The sequence below is a fragment of the Cucurbita maxima genome, unplaced genomic scaffold (genome assembly GCF_002738345.1).
Source record: "Cucurbita maxima cultivar Rimu unplaced genomic scaffold, Cmax_1.0 Cma_Scf00127, whole genome shotgun sequence".
Classification (NCBI taxonomy): domain Eukaryota; kingdom Viridiplantae; phylum Streptophyta; class Magnoliopsida; order Cucurbitales; family Cucurbitaceae; genus Cucurbita; species Cucurbita maxima.
In genome coordinates this window covers 4,193-18,689 of record NW_019272143.1, presented here as the reverse complement: position 1 = coordinate 18,689, position 14,497 = coordinate 4,193, and the positions used below count along the sequence as shown (strand labels likewise).

The following is a 14,497-nucleotide window of genomic DNA, read 5'->3' as shown; positions in this document are numbered from 1 at the left end:
GTAGTGAATTGGTTAGCAAAGAACAATGAAATTAAGAGAGAAAGTGCAAGCGTTGAAAATAAACTCATATGGTTGAAATGGGAGAGGAAAAGAGATGTGTATGAACACATTTGTGCTTCATTTGTTTCACTTTTTATAGTTAAAAAAAAGTGTAATGGAAGATAACAGTTGATCGATCCGTAATAACCAAAAAATAAATAAATAAATAAACCAACCCATTTGTTTGTATTTCTAATTCTTTCTTTCTTTATTCCTTTTTTTGTAACATATGATTTTGGGAGAAGAGTTTGTTGAGTATTTGAGGGCAGTAGTTGTGTGAGGGTTTGGGGAGGGAAGGGATTAGCTATTATTAATTAATTCTTTTTTACTGTGGTTAAATTGTTTCTAATAAAAATAGAATCATGATTCATAAACGTGTTAGTTTTTAAATTGAAAAATATATGCTTGAAACCTAGTCTCCGTTATTGCTCTTTAAAATTTTGAATTAAAAAAAGTAAAAGTAGAATATGGAAATTAATTTTCTATTATGGTCGTTCGGGTCCTTCACCTAGTCTAATTTTCATAATATCTCATGACCTAGCTCAACGGTAGTAGTTGGGGTCCGGTTCAACGCTTTTAAGGGTTGGTTCGGCCTGTTCGTGATCCTCGGGAACGGTTCAAGTTATTTTTAATTATTAATGTACTAATTTAGTTAATTGATTGCTTTAAAATGCCAAGACCAATCCACTTTAGTGTGTTTAATTAATTATGTATTGTGCATGTATGTTTTAACTAAATAGAAAATGTATATGCATAAAGTATGCCATATAGATTTAAAATCCCACCCTAGGCTAAGCATGTTTCATGCATTACAAGTATGTTATAAGTGTTACAATGTGTAGTATGCATGTTTAGGGTTCCATGCGGGACAGATATAAATTGTTATATTATTGCATGGAATGGATGATTATATAATTGTTATATAAAGCATGTTAGATGCATGTTATAGGTTATTTTCAACGTCATAAAACGAGATAGACGTTAAAATATATAACAAAGATAAATGCATGCTCACTTAAGGTTAACAACCAAGCACGATCGATTTTAATAGTTAAAATAGGTCGATATCTTGTAAAACTGCGGTTACAAGAAGGCTCACCTGGCACGATCTTGTCTAAGGCTGGAGGTACTGAAGTTGACAGTTTATGGAACACCTGCTACCTGGAGATCGAGCCAGTACTTGAGCTTAGTTAGCCTAGTTTTATGAGCATGCGTGAGTGATGTAAGGATTTTTTTTTTTTAAAATGAAAAGCCACCTGGACATCAAAGTTAAAAATCTAGTATAAATGTTATACTTGAAAAAATCACTTAGACTTAGGTTATATTTAATATGCTGGAATATACTTAAGTAATAAGTATACCCAACCGTCTAAAATACCTAGTGGGAGGAAAAATGTATATGAGATACATCGTTTTCTTTTTACGCTCTCTAAAAAATTCACACCGTGAGGTTCATGCTCGGCCTCGTGTCGCCCTGAGAGCGGCCTCCATTCGGAAGGTATTTGCATGAGTCAATAACAAGGTGAATAGAGAAAGTATTTATAGTAAGTGGAAGAAGGAAGTATATCAACACATCCTATGGTCTCCACCACTATGTTGCACCGTGAGAGTCCCATGTTCTGCCTGCATGTTGCCCCAGAGAAGCTACCCATTCGGAGGGTCGTAACATGGGAGTCGGAAGTAACGCAAACTCCAGAAACCTACAGTAATGGGAACTGCTGCCCATGTGATCAACAAGTTTCCCCAACCAAAGCTCGGATTCATCTTACCATTTGAGATACTAAGGGACATGAAACCTACAGTTAGTTACTTCGGATTATTTGCTATGTATTTTTGCCTGACCATCTAGGTAGCAAGTTTGACAAGAAAACAGTCAAGTGTATATTTGTTGGATACGAAAATCAAAGGAAATGATGGAAGTGCTGTGATATAACAAGTGGAAAATACGATACATCAAGAGATGTAGTTTTCGATGAAGCATCTTCATGGTGGTCCTCGGATTAGAAAGTCTTACCATATTCAAAGATCGAAGAAATTCTACAACAGATGATGGGGGAGCAAACTACGCAAATTCAATCAAATCTTGATGCGCCTGAAGATCCAAGTGACATTGATATTGACAAGCAAGAGCTGACTCAATCAAGCGTATATGATAAAAATGAAACGACACATCAACAAGTTAGGCGATCAAATGGAATCCGAAGGCCAAATCATAAGTATGCAAATGCAGATATGGTAGAAGATAGAGCTTGCGAACCAGAGACATATGAAGAGGCATCATAAAACTCAGTTTGGCAGAAGCAATGAAAGAAGGAACTATAGCCCTGGAGCAGAATCAAACTTGGAAACTAGTGCCAAGACTAGGAGATGTCAAACCCATCTCTTGCAAGTGGGTCTACAAAATAAAGCATCGACTGGATGGATCAATCGAGAGATACAAGGCTCGACTCGTAGCTCGAGGATTTTCTCAACAATATGGACTAGACTATGATGAAACATTAAGTCCAGTGGCAAAGATTACTAGCGTACGAGTCCTGCTAGCACTCGCAGCAAGTAAAGATTAGAAACGGTAGCAAAGAAAGGCAAAGAGTTGAACGATGAAACGACATAGCGATGAAGGTGCTACCGACATTGGTTTTCAACTTTAACCGTTGGATCTACGGACCCTTGAGTCTTGTTAAACATATCCAAATAGCAGCTCAATCAAACGATTGGATGTGAATATACGATTGATTTTCTTCTGCTGGATGGTTCTGCAACCAAATCTGGTTGCAGATTTTCTTTAATTACAATTTTGTAATTAAGTGAAACTTCAGAGGTATTTTAGTAATTTTCCACATTTTGAATAAATTATTATTATTTTTCTAAAAAAAAAATCCATAATTTTTCTTAAAATCCTTCATCCCTTAGATGTGGCTAGTAATTTTTCAGACCCTCTTGAAATTCCTTCTAGCTAAGGAATTAAAAATCAAGAAAGATCTTCGGTCATTGAAAAATGACCTTTTTGCCATTTTCACCTACTTTTTCCTTTCCAATCTTTGTCGAAGGGCCATAAATTCTTAAAATTACTTCTAACCCTATAGAAATGACTTGATTGAGACTCTTGTCCTTGCTTAATCCTCTTCATTTCTTTCCTTGAATCATTTGGATCTTACATGGCTGCTTGTTCTTATTGGAGCTAATTTCCTTTATTTTTTGGAGTGTTACATCATTCCTCATCACTTTGCTCCTCAAATCGTATTCATCAATTATAATTTTATACATGATCGTAAGATGAATTGGTCAACTCCTTACTGGTCTCTATGTGCGTACATCATCATGAATATGTGAGGTCCATTCTTTCTTATAACATTTTTCATACTACACCAAACATAATTATTTGATTCATAAGCATCATAAACAAAACCTTAAACCAAACCACCACCAAGAGATCTAGATCAGCTAAATAAGATTCATTTAAAACAGCTCTTGTTTTTTTTTATTGCATGACGGAACAATTTGATAACTATTTGAAAACCTCGTTTATTGTTCTTTCTAATCCAAAATGAATTAGAAATTTTGGAAACTCTTGGGTTTCAATTTGTTTTAAAAAATAACGAACCTTTAAATTGTTATTTTACCATCTATGATCGAGTTGCGAAATGTCTTATTATGGTAAGTCTGTATTTCCCACTTCTAATATGTCATTTCTCAATGAAAATGTTTATATTATTACCTTATCATTTATGACAGAATGTAAGGTGTCTTTTATATCATATATTTGTGTTATTATTTCCTTATAGAAACCCAACATTTTCCATCCATTTCTCTCAAAGTTGGAACTTCAATAAATGGGACTACTACACGGTGACTTGTCTTCTAATAACAATTGGTTGTGAACTTGGTTCGATGGACCTCCCCATACATTGTGTTAGCATTTTTGAATACTATCACAGTCGTACGTTTTCAACCATACAACGTCATGATTTTGACACGATCATGAAAAACCTTTTTTTACCTTACTTTATGGCTTCATTAGACTTTAGACAAGGTTTGCCACCAACCGAACATGACTTGTATAAAAACTAAACTTTGTTCAATCATACAAGTAACAACTCTAACCGACTTGCCTCTACTCTAGGCCAAGCCTAAGGCTCTACCTTACCTTTACCCTACGTCAAAATTCTTCTAATGCAATGTCGCATCTCATATAGTTGTTTTGATTATCAATCATGAGCAAAATAAGTTAACAAAATTTCATATTATAATCTATGTCCATAGGTAATTAACATGGTTTATATATCACTCGTACTAATCATATCAAGCTTTAAAACAAAGCAAAAAAAAAAAAGAAAAGAAAAAGAAAAAAGGAAAAAGAAAAAGAAATCGCACATGAACAACATATCAAAAACATTTATTTATTTCAATATTAAAATCAATCTTTCAAATTTATGGATAGATGGATTTTTTACCTGACCAGTTGTAGCAAATATCATAATTATCGGTTTTATAGTTGAACATACAGACATTTTCCTCACTCATATGCCACGAACATAGACTACTTTCACAATTATCTCTATCTCTCTTATCTATGTAGACATTGAAGTAATGAAACGAGTCATGCCATTGGAAGGAACAGTAAAACAATGTCGTGCCCCATAAGTTTGGACGAAAACTGAAGTCGTAGCTGGCCCAGGGTGCCAGCTCGTGGACACCCAAGTCATCATCGCTAGATTTGCAGTGAATAGTGAGCTGATTTTTAGATTTTAGAGCATTTGTTATCTTGACCATAATATTTGGATTTTGGAGGAATGATCCTTCTACCGTAGTGAATTGGTTAGCAAAGAACAATGAAATTAAGAGAGAAAGTGCAAGCGTTGAAAATAAACTCATATGGTTGAAATGGGAGAGGAAAAGAGATGTGTATGAACACATTTGTGCTTCATTTGTTTCACTTTTTATAGTTGAAAAAGAGTGTAATGGAAGATAACAGTTGATCAATCGGTAATAACCAAAAAATAAATAAATAAATAAACCAACCCATTTGTTTGTATTTCTAATTCTTTCTTTCTTTATTCCTTTTTTTGTAACATATGATTTTGGGAGAAGAGTTTGTTGAGTATTTGAGGGCAGTAGTTGTGTGAGGGTTTGGGAAGGGAAGGGATTAGCTATTATTAATTAATTCTTTTTTACTGTGGTTAAATTGTTTCTAATAAAAATAGAATCATGATTCATAACCGTGTTAGTTTTTAAATTGAAAAATATATGCTTGAAACCTAGTCTCCGTTATTGCTCTTTAAAATTTTGAATTAAAAAAAGTAAAAGTATAATATGGAAATTAATTTTCTATTATGGTCGTTCGGGTCCTTCACCTAGTCTAATTTTCATAATATCTCATGACCTAGCTCAACGGTAGTAGTTGGGGTCCGGTTCAACGCTTTTAAGGGTTGGTTCGGCCTGTTCGTGATCCTCGGGAACGGTTCAAGTTATTTTTAATTATTAATGTACTAATTTAGTTATTTGCTTGCTTTAAAATGCCAAGACCGATCCCCTTTAGTGTGTTTAATTAATTGTGTATTGTGCATGTATGTTTTAACTAAATAGAAAATGTATATGCATGAAGTATGCCATATAGATTTAAAATCCCACCCTAGGCTAAGCATGTTTCATGCATTACAAGTATGTTATAAGTGTTACAATGTGTAGTATGCATGTTTAGGGTTCCATGAGGGACAGATATAAATTGTTATATTATTGCATGGAATGGATGATTATATAATTGTTATCTAAAGCATGTTAGATGCATGTTATAGGTTATATAAAGTAGGAAGGGGAGGGTAACATCTCCCTAACTGGCGTCTCGCCTAGCTCAACAGTATCACACTAGAGTAGGAAGGGAAGTAGAGTATACTCGAATTCTATACTAGATACTGTCGGCTAAGAGGTCATCTCTCTACACCTCGAGGTCCTAATGTTGTTCTCTATATCTCAAGGGTACTTAAAACTATTGAGTTAGGGCCCTGGCTTCCAGATTCACTAAATCAAGCCTCCCAAGTCCATAACAGTCTATAGGGTTAAAGGGTCTCTCTTTAAGCGTCGCTCATGACACTATAGACCGTAACATCGGGAGGGTCCCCTAACTAAACCCAACTCATTCCCTACAAGAGTTCACCTTAGGCATATCACAACACTACAACTTATCAATTATATCATAAGTTCACACAATCATTCAAGAGGAGTTCATGTATGATTAATAATGCATACAATCGTACAAGCTCAACGGGGCGGTAACATCCATCAACACCCGGAGCGCCTCAATCCCAACAAGAGTTCACCCTAGGCATATCACAGCACTACAACTTATCAATCATATCATAAGTTCACACAATCATTCAAGAGGAGTTTATGTATGATTAACAACGCATACAATCATACAAGCTCAACGGGGCGGTAACATCCATCAACACCCGAAGTGCAGATACACAAATTCCCCCGTTCGCCAACATAGTATGAACAGATAGAAGCAGTAGTAAGATAGTCCCGCAAGCATACAAACAACGAGTACAAAATCTCACTAGGGCAACAAGTCCAACAGATATATATTTAATTCTCTAAGTATAGAGGATCATTAGATCTAGCCACCTACGGGTAATTTTCTCTAGCACGCATGCAAAACCAAGCGCACCCTACAAGTATTACTTCCTAAATTCGTATGGTTACTTACAAGTATGTCGCGTGCCTTTTCGAGCTTGATTACAAGCGTAACGGAGTCCAAAATTACAAATTATCTATTTAGACACCTAGTTCAAAGTAAAATAGGATTAGCACTGGAATCGGGATGAAAAACGGGTGAAAATAGGACACTCACGCGCCTACACGCGCTTACAGGGGACTCCCTCGCGCCTACACACTTACCCATGTGCGGGCTCCATATGCAGGGCGTACGGGCGGTCAACGTGGGCAACGCGTGGGCAGAGGCGCGTTTCGAACCCCAGTAGACGTAGACTTACCCCTTGAATTTTCTAGGCATGACACGCGTCGTACAGGGATTGGCGGAAGGTTTTCGGGTTGGACCGCGGGTCGTCGGACGCGTGTCAGCAGAGGCGTCAGACATGTCTCTCCACCAATTGCTCGACGCATGCCCTCCCTTTCNNNCGCCGGTTGCCTGAGTTCATCCAATTTCCAGATTCCGGTTAAATTCTATATCAACCTATTTATTTTAGATTTTTCTATCTTCCAAACCGTAACTCGAATTAAATCAATTCCTTCACAAGAATTCAAGATCTCAAGTCCACCTATCCAGATATATTTTTATTGTATTTTTTTAATACTCACAATGCTTAATAAATGGAGTCGAAAACTGAGAAAAATTCATTTTCTTATCGAAGTAGGACAGTTTCTCAATTTTGTTTTCCGACACAATTTTTGGCCGCGTTTCCTCTAAAAACTTGAAAGATACCTCACCTAAATTATTGCAACTAGATTATTAAGGTCTAAATCATCTAAAACTTCCAGATCTATAGTGAAATCTTGAAACAAGAGAGGTCTCAGACTTACCTCGTGTTCTTGCCCGTTTCTTGCCGGAAACAAACGATCCAACACTCAGACCACTCCTTTTGATACTCTGATTAGTCCTAGTAGGAAACCTAATATTGAGAGTGCTTCAGTTCGGGTTTGGGCATTTCTCCCTCCTTCCTCTTCTTAAAAAACCCTAACTCTTCCTTTCTCTTTCTCTCCCTATTATTTATTATTATTTTCTTTTCTTTTCCTTCTCTTTTCCTTTCTTCCAGGTCTCCCGACCCCCCTCAAGGTGGTATGTGTGCGGCAAAATTACTTTTTTACCCCAGTTGACTTCGATCCAAATTTTGATTACATTATCATTTTTTTTAATTTATTTTCCCAAGTTCCTTGATGCATCCCGAGCATTTCTTTCTTCTGGACCGATATGAAAATCACACTCTAAGTCCTCCAATAAAATCTAGAAACTCCCAATGGATAAGAAGGTGTTGGTCACAAGAATAGAGCGAATTGTACCTATTGGGCTCGGGGTGTTACATAGACGATGATACATAAGGTGCCAAAGTGGACAAAGCGGACAATATTGACTAGCGACGAATTTGGATGTTTGAACATTCGACCACGCCTTTTAAATTTTGATTTTGTTTTGATTCTCTCCTTCTTATTAACATATCAATTTTTCTTCTCTTTTAACCTAAATAAAAAATTGATAAACATAGTTAAAAGAACCATTTATAACTCTAGTAATTAAGGAGAAAATATAGAAAATTCAACCGTCTAGTTTGTGTTTAACCCAACTTTGTTTTTCCAATCTCCACCAAAAATAGAAAATAAAAAAGAATTGATATTTACAACTATGCAACAAATATGATATCCAACCTCAAAAGGTTCATACCAATTTGCATCTTGCATGCCCTACCCTATATTAAGGGTATTAGAAAACACTAACGACCTGAAATAAGGACTTTTTTAACAAAACAAATTGTGCCACATCTTCCTTCTTCAAGACTCATTGGAAACAGCGGACCAAAAACAACCTTTCTCCTGGTGTGAGCTTCAAAAAGAATGGAAGTAGGATGCGCGTTCGTTCCTGTCCCATTGGTCGAGCGTCTTCAACCCTCTCCCTTCCGGTCGAGAACTTCATTCCTGATTTGTAGCTTGGGTATTATCTTATTGTTTGCTTTAGAATCAAGCATTAATATTAACACATGTTTTGCAGGATCAAACAGACAAGCGGTAGGGAAAATTGGCATTTACCAGATCGTAAATGGCAAGTAAATATTTACAATTATCAAACAAACTCAGTTTTAAATGCTCATTGCAAGTCAAAAGACAACGATTTGAACGAACGCATTTTGGACAAGCGAGCCCAATTCCACTGGAGGTTCGAAACGAACTTTTGGCATATGACTTTGTATAGGTCAAATTTTAACCGTTTAAATGGACATGCTTGATTTGAGTTATTTTGGCCAAAGAACTCACATTGGCTTTTTGAACGATGCAACCTTAAAAATTGCATTTGGGCAGCATTTGATGATGAATTTTACTTACAAAATCCTCATTCGAGGAAGTTTGAATTGATACACCCTTAAAAAAAATGAAGTAAAATCTCCCTCGTTCATTTTGGTCCCACAAAACCTATGGGGAATTGTGGGGTTTCTTTAAAGACTTTAAGATGTTGCATATTTAAGTCTAATAAAAGTGAGGAATATTTTGGGAATTTATAGTTCTTTGGATGTTGATAATTTGGTTGGGTTTTAAATTTCTACTTGTATCAACCCATGTGCATGCTTTGGAACTCTGGATTCTGCAGTTAATGGCCTTGTAAGGTTATTTACTTGTCGCTTCTAAGAGTGAAAACTATCTCCACAGACAAACATGAGTCCTTCCAGCATGTCTTTTTCTCACTCACATGTTTGCTACGAAAATTCTCAAGAGGTCTTCGAACATAAAATTGCTCCAAGAAAGACACAATTAATCTTGAAGTTCTTACGGCTAACCAAACAAAAAGGAAAGTGCATCTAGTTGATATAGGTAGTAAGTTTCAATTCTTTTTAAGCATTTCTTAGTCATCTATACGGTTAAGTATATTTAGTACTAAATTATAGTTTACCATATATATCATATTTGATATTTTACTCTTTTCATGTCCTTGTAATTTATTTAATTATAAACAAATAACTTTCACACTATTTAAGTGCGGTGGATTAAGCAAACATTCTCATGGTATCAGATTCCTTTCTATTTAACAACCCATATCCTTTCTTTTCAATGGCTTTTGAGTCCTCTATTGATCTTCCTCACCACCACTACTAGCTTTGACGCCACAGGGACAGTCTCCATGGCTGCCATAGGCGGAGTCGATTGATTACTTTTTAACTCCACCCTTTTGACCTCCAAATCACCCTTTGCCATACTCTGTACATATAACCTCACCTTCTCCAACACAATCGGTTTCCCCTTAGCCAACATAGCCTCTCTCATTTTCTACCCAATCAACCCTTCATCCTTTGCAGAAGCCCTAATCTCAAGATCCTCATTAGTGTTCTCTTTGGAAATATACGAAATCTCGATAAGCCAATCAACCTTCTACAGAGATTTACCTTTGAAATCTGGGAGCCGCACTGGCCTCTTCGCCAACCAAGTGTCGCCACCCTTCTCGCCAAAATTGGCTCATTCGTCCACTTTCGCGACTCTTCCGGCTTCAACATTGTCTTTGTCCCTTGCTCTAGGTTCCCCCCTTCTACTTCTTGGGTTATACATATTCTCGCCGGAGCCAAGGAAGCTTCGTCGTTGAGATGTACCCTACTTCTTGGGTTATGCTTCTAAAGATAGAAAAAAACATGTACAAGGAAAATGATCTTTACACGACTATGAAATGAAAGAAACTATGTGGAAACAGGAGGAAGGGATCAAGAAGTACCCTAGTAATTCCAATATTAAGACACTTTCGTGGACGAAAGTTTCTTCTTGACATGTATGATGTATGAACAAAAAATAAAAAAATAAAAAAATAAAAAAGAAATAACAGAAGGGAAACTTTGTGCCACATTGCTAAAGCTTAGAAGTGTCGGGTTGGCCTCCACTATAAAACGGAGGACCCCCACTTCATTTTATCATCCTCAACCAACTCTGAGTACACTTTCTGATGGCTCAAGGCCAAAATTTTAGTTGATCCATTTTGGTTTGATTCGCTCGGACTCTTTCCTCCTATTTTCAATTTTTTAGAAAGCGTTCAAAGTTAGTAGGGCTAGTTAAATATTTTTAATCGAGTTTAAATTATTTATGCATTATTTGACCTAGTTTAAATTGAGTAAGTTTCTATGCAGTATTAGGCTTAGTTTAAATTATTAGGAGTAAGTTTCTATGCATAATAGGGCTTAGTTAGTTAAAATTATTGGGAGTAAGTTTTTATGCATAATTAGACTTGGTTTAAATTATTAGAAGTAAGTTTTTACACCTAGGCTTAAGTTAAATTTTTTGAATCCAATTTAAATGATTTATGCGTAATTAGGCATAGTCAGTTTAAATCATTAGGAGTAAGTTTTTATGCATAATAAGATTTAGCTAGTTTATGCATTATGAAACGTTATGTTGAAATCATGAAAATATTACGTTCTGTCTTGTGAATTGTATGTATAGAATGATATGAATGACATGAAGAACGATAAATAGCATGAAATATAACCCCCGTATAAGCATGAATGACTGATATGATATGAATAAAATGAAAGCAGGGGTTATATTTAATAATGTTGAAAATGGAAAAATATTGGGACCTCATGCATTAATGTGTGCTCTTGCATTCGGGGATACCCGTATTCCTTCATGATTGTACGGGCGCGTACACCATTAGACAGGAGAACTATCATTACGTTTTACATAATATAGTTGTAACGACTACTACTTCTAATGGGTATCTGGCATAGAGAGCTACCAGAGCATGCTCGCCTGACAAGGAAAGGGATCAAGGGTGTGCAAACTGACTGGTGGGTCCATACTCGCACATATGAGCCATGTGTAGAGTATATGATACACATACAAGCTGTCCATTAAGATAGTACTATAGGAAAATAAACTATTATGATAGATGTCGTCATTGCATTCACAAGTTCTTACATCAGAACCCAAATAGGGGGTCGCTTACTGAGTATTCTTAAAACGCTCAACCCTTGTGCTACTACATTTTTCACATAAAGGCAAGACGCCCCTTGAATTTAAATATGTTCTTATCTTCTGAACATTCCATTGTCTTTACTTTGTGATGTCACCGTCAACTGTACATGGATGCCTTGACTTTACCTGTAAAATAATCTAGCACACGGCCTGAGTATTTCGAAGAATATGTAGTAAGTGTTCCATCTATAGGGGTCGTGAAGAAATGCCAACACATGTAACAATCCTTCGGACTAACTTGGAATAGTACTTCTTTACACACGACCCAAACTTGCGATTGTTAATCCCTAGGCGGTTCGCACCCCTTGGACCCATCATTGTCGAGCTAGCTGTTTGTAGCAACATCTAAAGGTCAGTGAACCCTTGAGTGTCATACTCGACATCATCACCGTCATTATCGTAACATCCTGGTTTTTACTCGTCCAAACGGTAGAAATTAGGTTGAAATTTGAGTACCTGAGCCGAATAAGCCAAAGGGATCGCGAAAACCCAAGCCGAGCTGTCTAAGCTGACCACGTCAAAGGAATCGTTTGCAGGTGACTTCGATCATGGCGCAATACGAGGGCAACACGTGTGCAGGTGACTTTAATCGAGGTGCGGGTCGAGGCATCAGTCACGAATCGTAGGCTGGGCTGCGATCAGAGGTCGAGGCTTGAACAAATACTTTAGGCTCTTCTGGTCCATATATACTTGTATGCTTTCTCGATAAACATAGTGTGCCACATCTTATGGGCGAACACCACGGTTGCTAGCTCCAAGAAGTTTCACAAGTTGTCTGGCAATGGAAGGACTGAAGCTGATACCATCATGTCCTTGAGTTCCATGAAGCTCTTTTCGCATGTCGATGTCCAAGTGAATATCTTACCCTTCTTGATGAGTTGGCTTAAAGGTGGTAATATTTTGGAGAAGTTTTTTTATAAATCTTATGTAATAACCTGCCAACCTTATGAAACTTCGGACTTCTATGATCGTGTTCAGTTAAGGCATTTTCATTACTACTTCCACTCTAGTCGTGTCTACAGAAATTCCTTCTTTTGTTATGACATGCACAAGGATGGCCACCTTTAAAATCCAAAATTTGCCATCAGAAAACTTAGCCTATAACGGCTGGTTTTGCAATCTTGTCAATACCATTAGAGTAGATAAGGATATCAACTATGAATATAATTACAAATGTGTTAAGAAAGTTCTTGAATACGGCGTTAGTTAGTCTAGAGGACAATCGTGAATTTGTAGTGATCATACCTTATTCTGAAGGCAATCTTGGATATGTCTTTCTCTTTGATTCTTAGTTGGTGATATACTGACCTTCATTTATCTTGGAGAATATTGAAGCCCCTTACATGCTTGAAAAATATATGGAAATTAAAAAAATTATGCTTGAAACCTAGTCTCCGTTATTGCTCTCTAAAATTTTGAATTAAAAAAAGTAAAAGTATAATATGGAAATTAATTTTCTATTATGGTCGTTCGGGTCCTTCACCTAGTCTAATTTTCATAATGTCTCATGACCTAGCTCAACGGTAGCAGTTGGGGTTCGGTTCAACGTTTTTAAGGGTTGGTTAGGCCTGTTCGTGATCCTCGGGAACGGTTCAAGTTATTTTTAATTATTAATGTAATAATTTAGTTAATTGCTTGCTTTAAAATGCCAAGACCAATCCCCTTTAGTGTGTTTAATTAATTATGAATTGTGAATGTATGTTTTAACTAAATAGAAAATGTATATACATAAAGTATGCCATATAGATTTAAAATCCCACCATAGGCTAAGCATGTTTCATGCATTACAAGTATGTTATAAGTGTTATAATGTGTAGTATGCATGTTTAGGGATCCATGAGTGACAGATATAAATTGTTATATTATTACATGGAATGGATGATTATATAATTGTTATATAAAGCATGTTAGATGCATGTTATAGGTTATTTTCATCGTCATAAAACGAGTTAGACGTTAAAATCTATAACAAAGATAAATGCATGCTCACTTAAGGTTAACAACCAAGCACGATCGATTTTAATAGTTAAAATAGGTCGATATCTTGTAAAACTGCGGTTACAAGAAGGCTCACCTGGCACGATCTTGTCTAAGGCTGGAGGTACTTAAGTTGATGGTTTATGGAACACCTGCTACCTGGAGATCGAGCCAGTACTTGAGCTTAGTTAGCCCAGTTTTATGAGCATGCGTGAGTGATGTAAGTACTTTTTTTTAAATGAAAAATCACCTAGACATCATAGTTAAAAATCTAGTATAAATGTTATTCTTGAAAAAATCCCTTAGACTTAGGTTATATTTAATTAGCCGGAATATACCTAAGTAATAAGTATACCCAACCGTCTAAAATACCTAGTGGAAGGAAAAAGGTATATGAGATACATCGTGTGGAAGGTATTTGCATGAGTCAATAACAAGGTGAATAGAGAAAGTATTTATAGTAAGTGGAAGAAGGAAGTATATCAACACATCCTATGGCCTCCACCACTATGTTGCACCGTGAGAGTCCCATGTTCTACCTGCATGTTTCCCAAGAGAAGCTACCCATTCGGAGGGTCGTAACATGGGAGTCGGAAGTAACGCAAACTCCAGAAACCTACAGCTATGCGAACTACTGCCCATGTGATCAACAAGTTTCCCCAACCAAAGCTCGGATTCATCTTACCATTTGAGATACTAAGGGACATGAAACCTACAGTTAGTTACTTCGGAGTATTTGGTTGTGTTTGCTATGTATTTGTGCCTGACCATCTAGGTAGCAAGTTTGACAAGAAAGCAGTCAAGTGTA

General features: G+C 36.5%; 1 pseudogene; it reads left to right on the top strand.

Moving 5' to 3' along the window:
- The window catches only part of LOC111473516, a 51,451-nt pseudogene that overhangs the window by 35,156 nt on the left and 1,798 nt on the right, over positions 1-14,497 (top strand).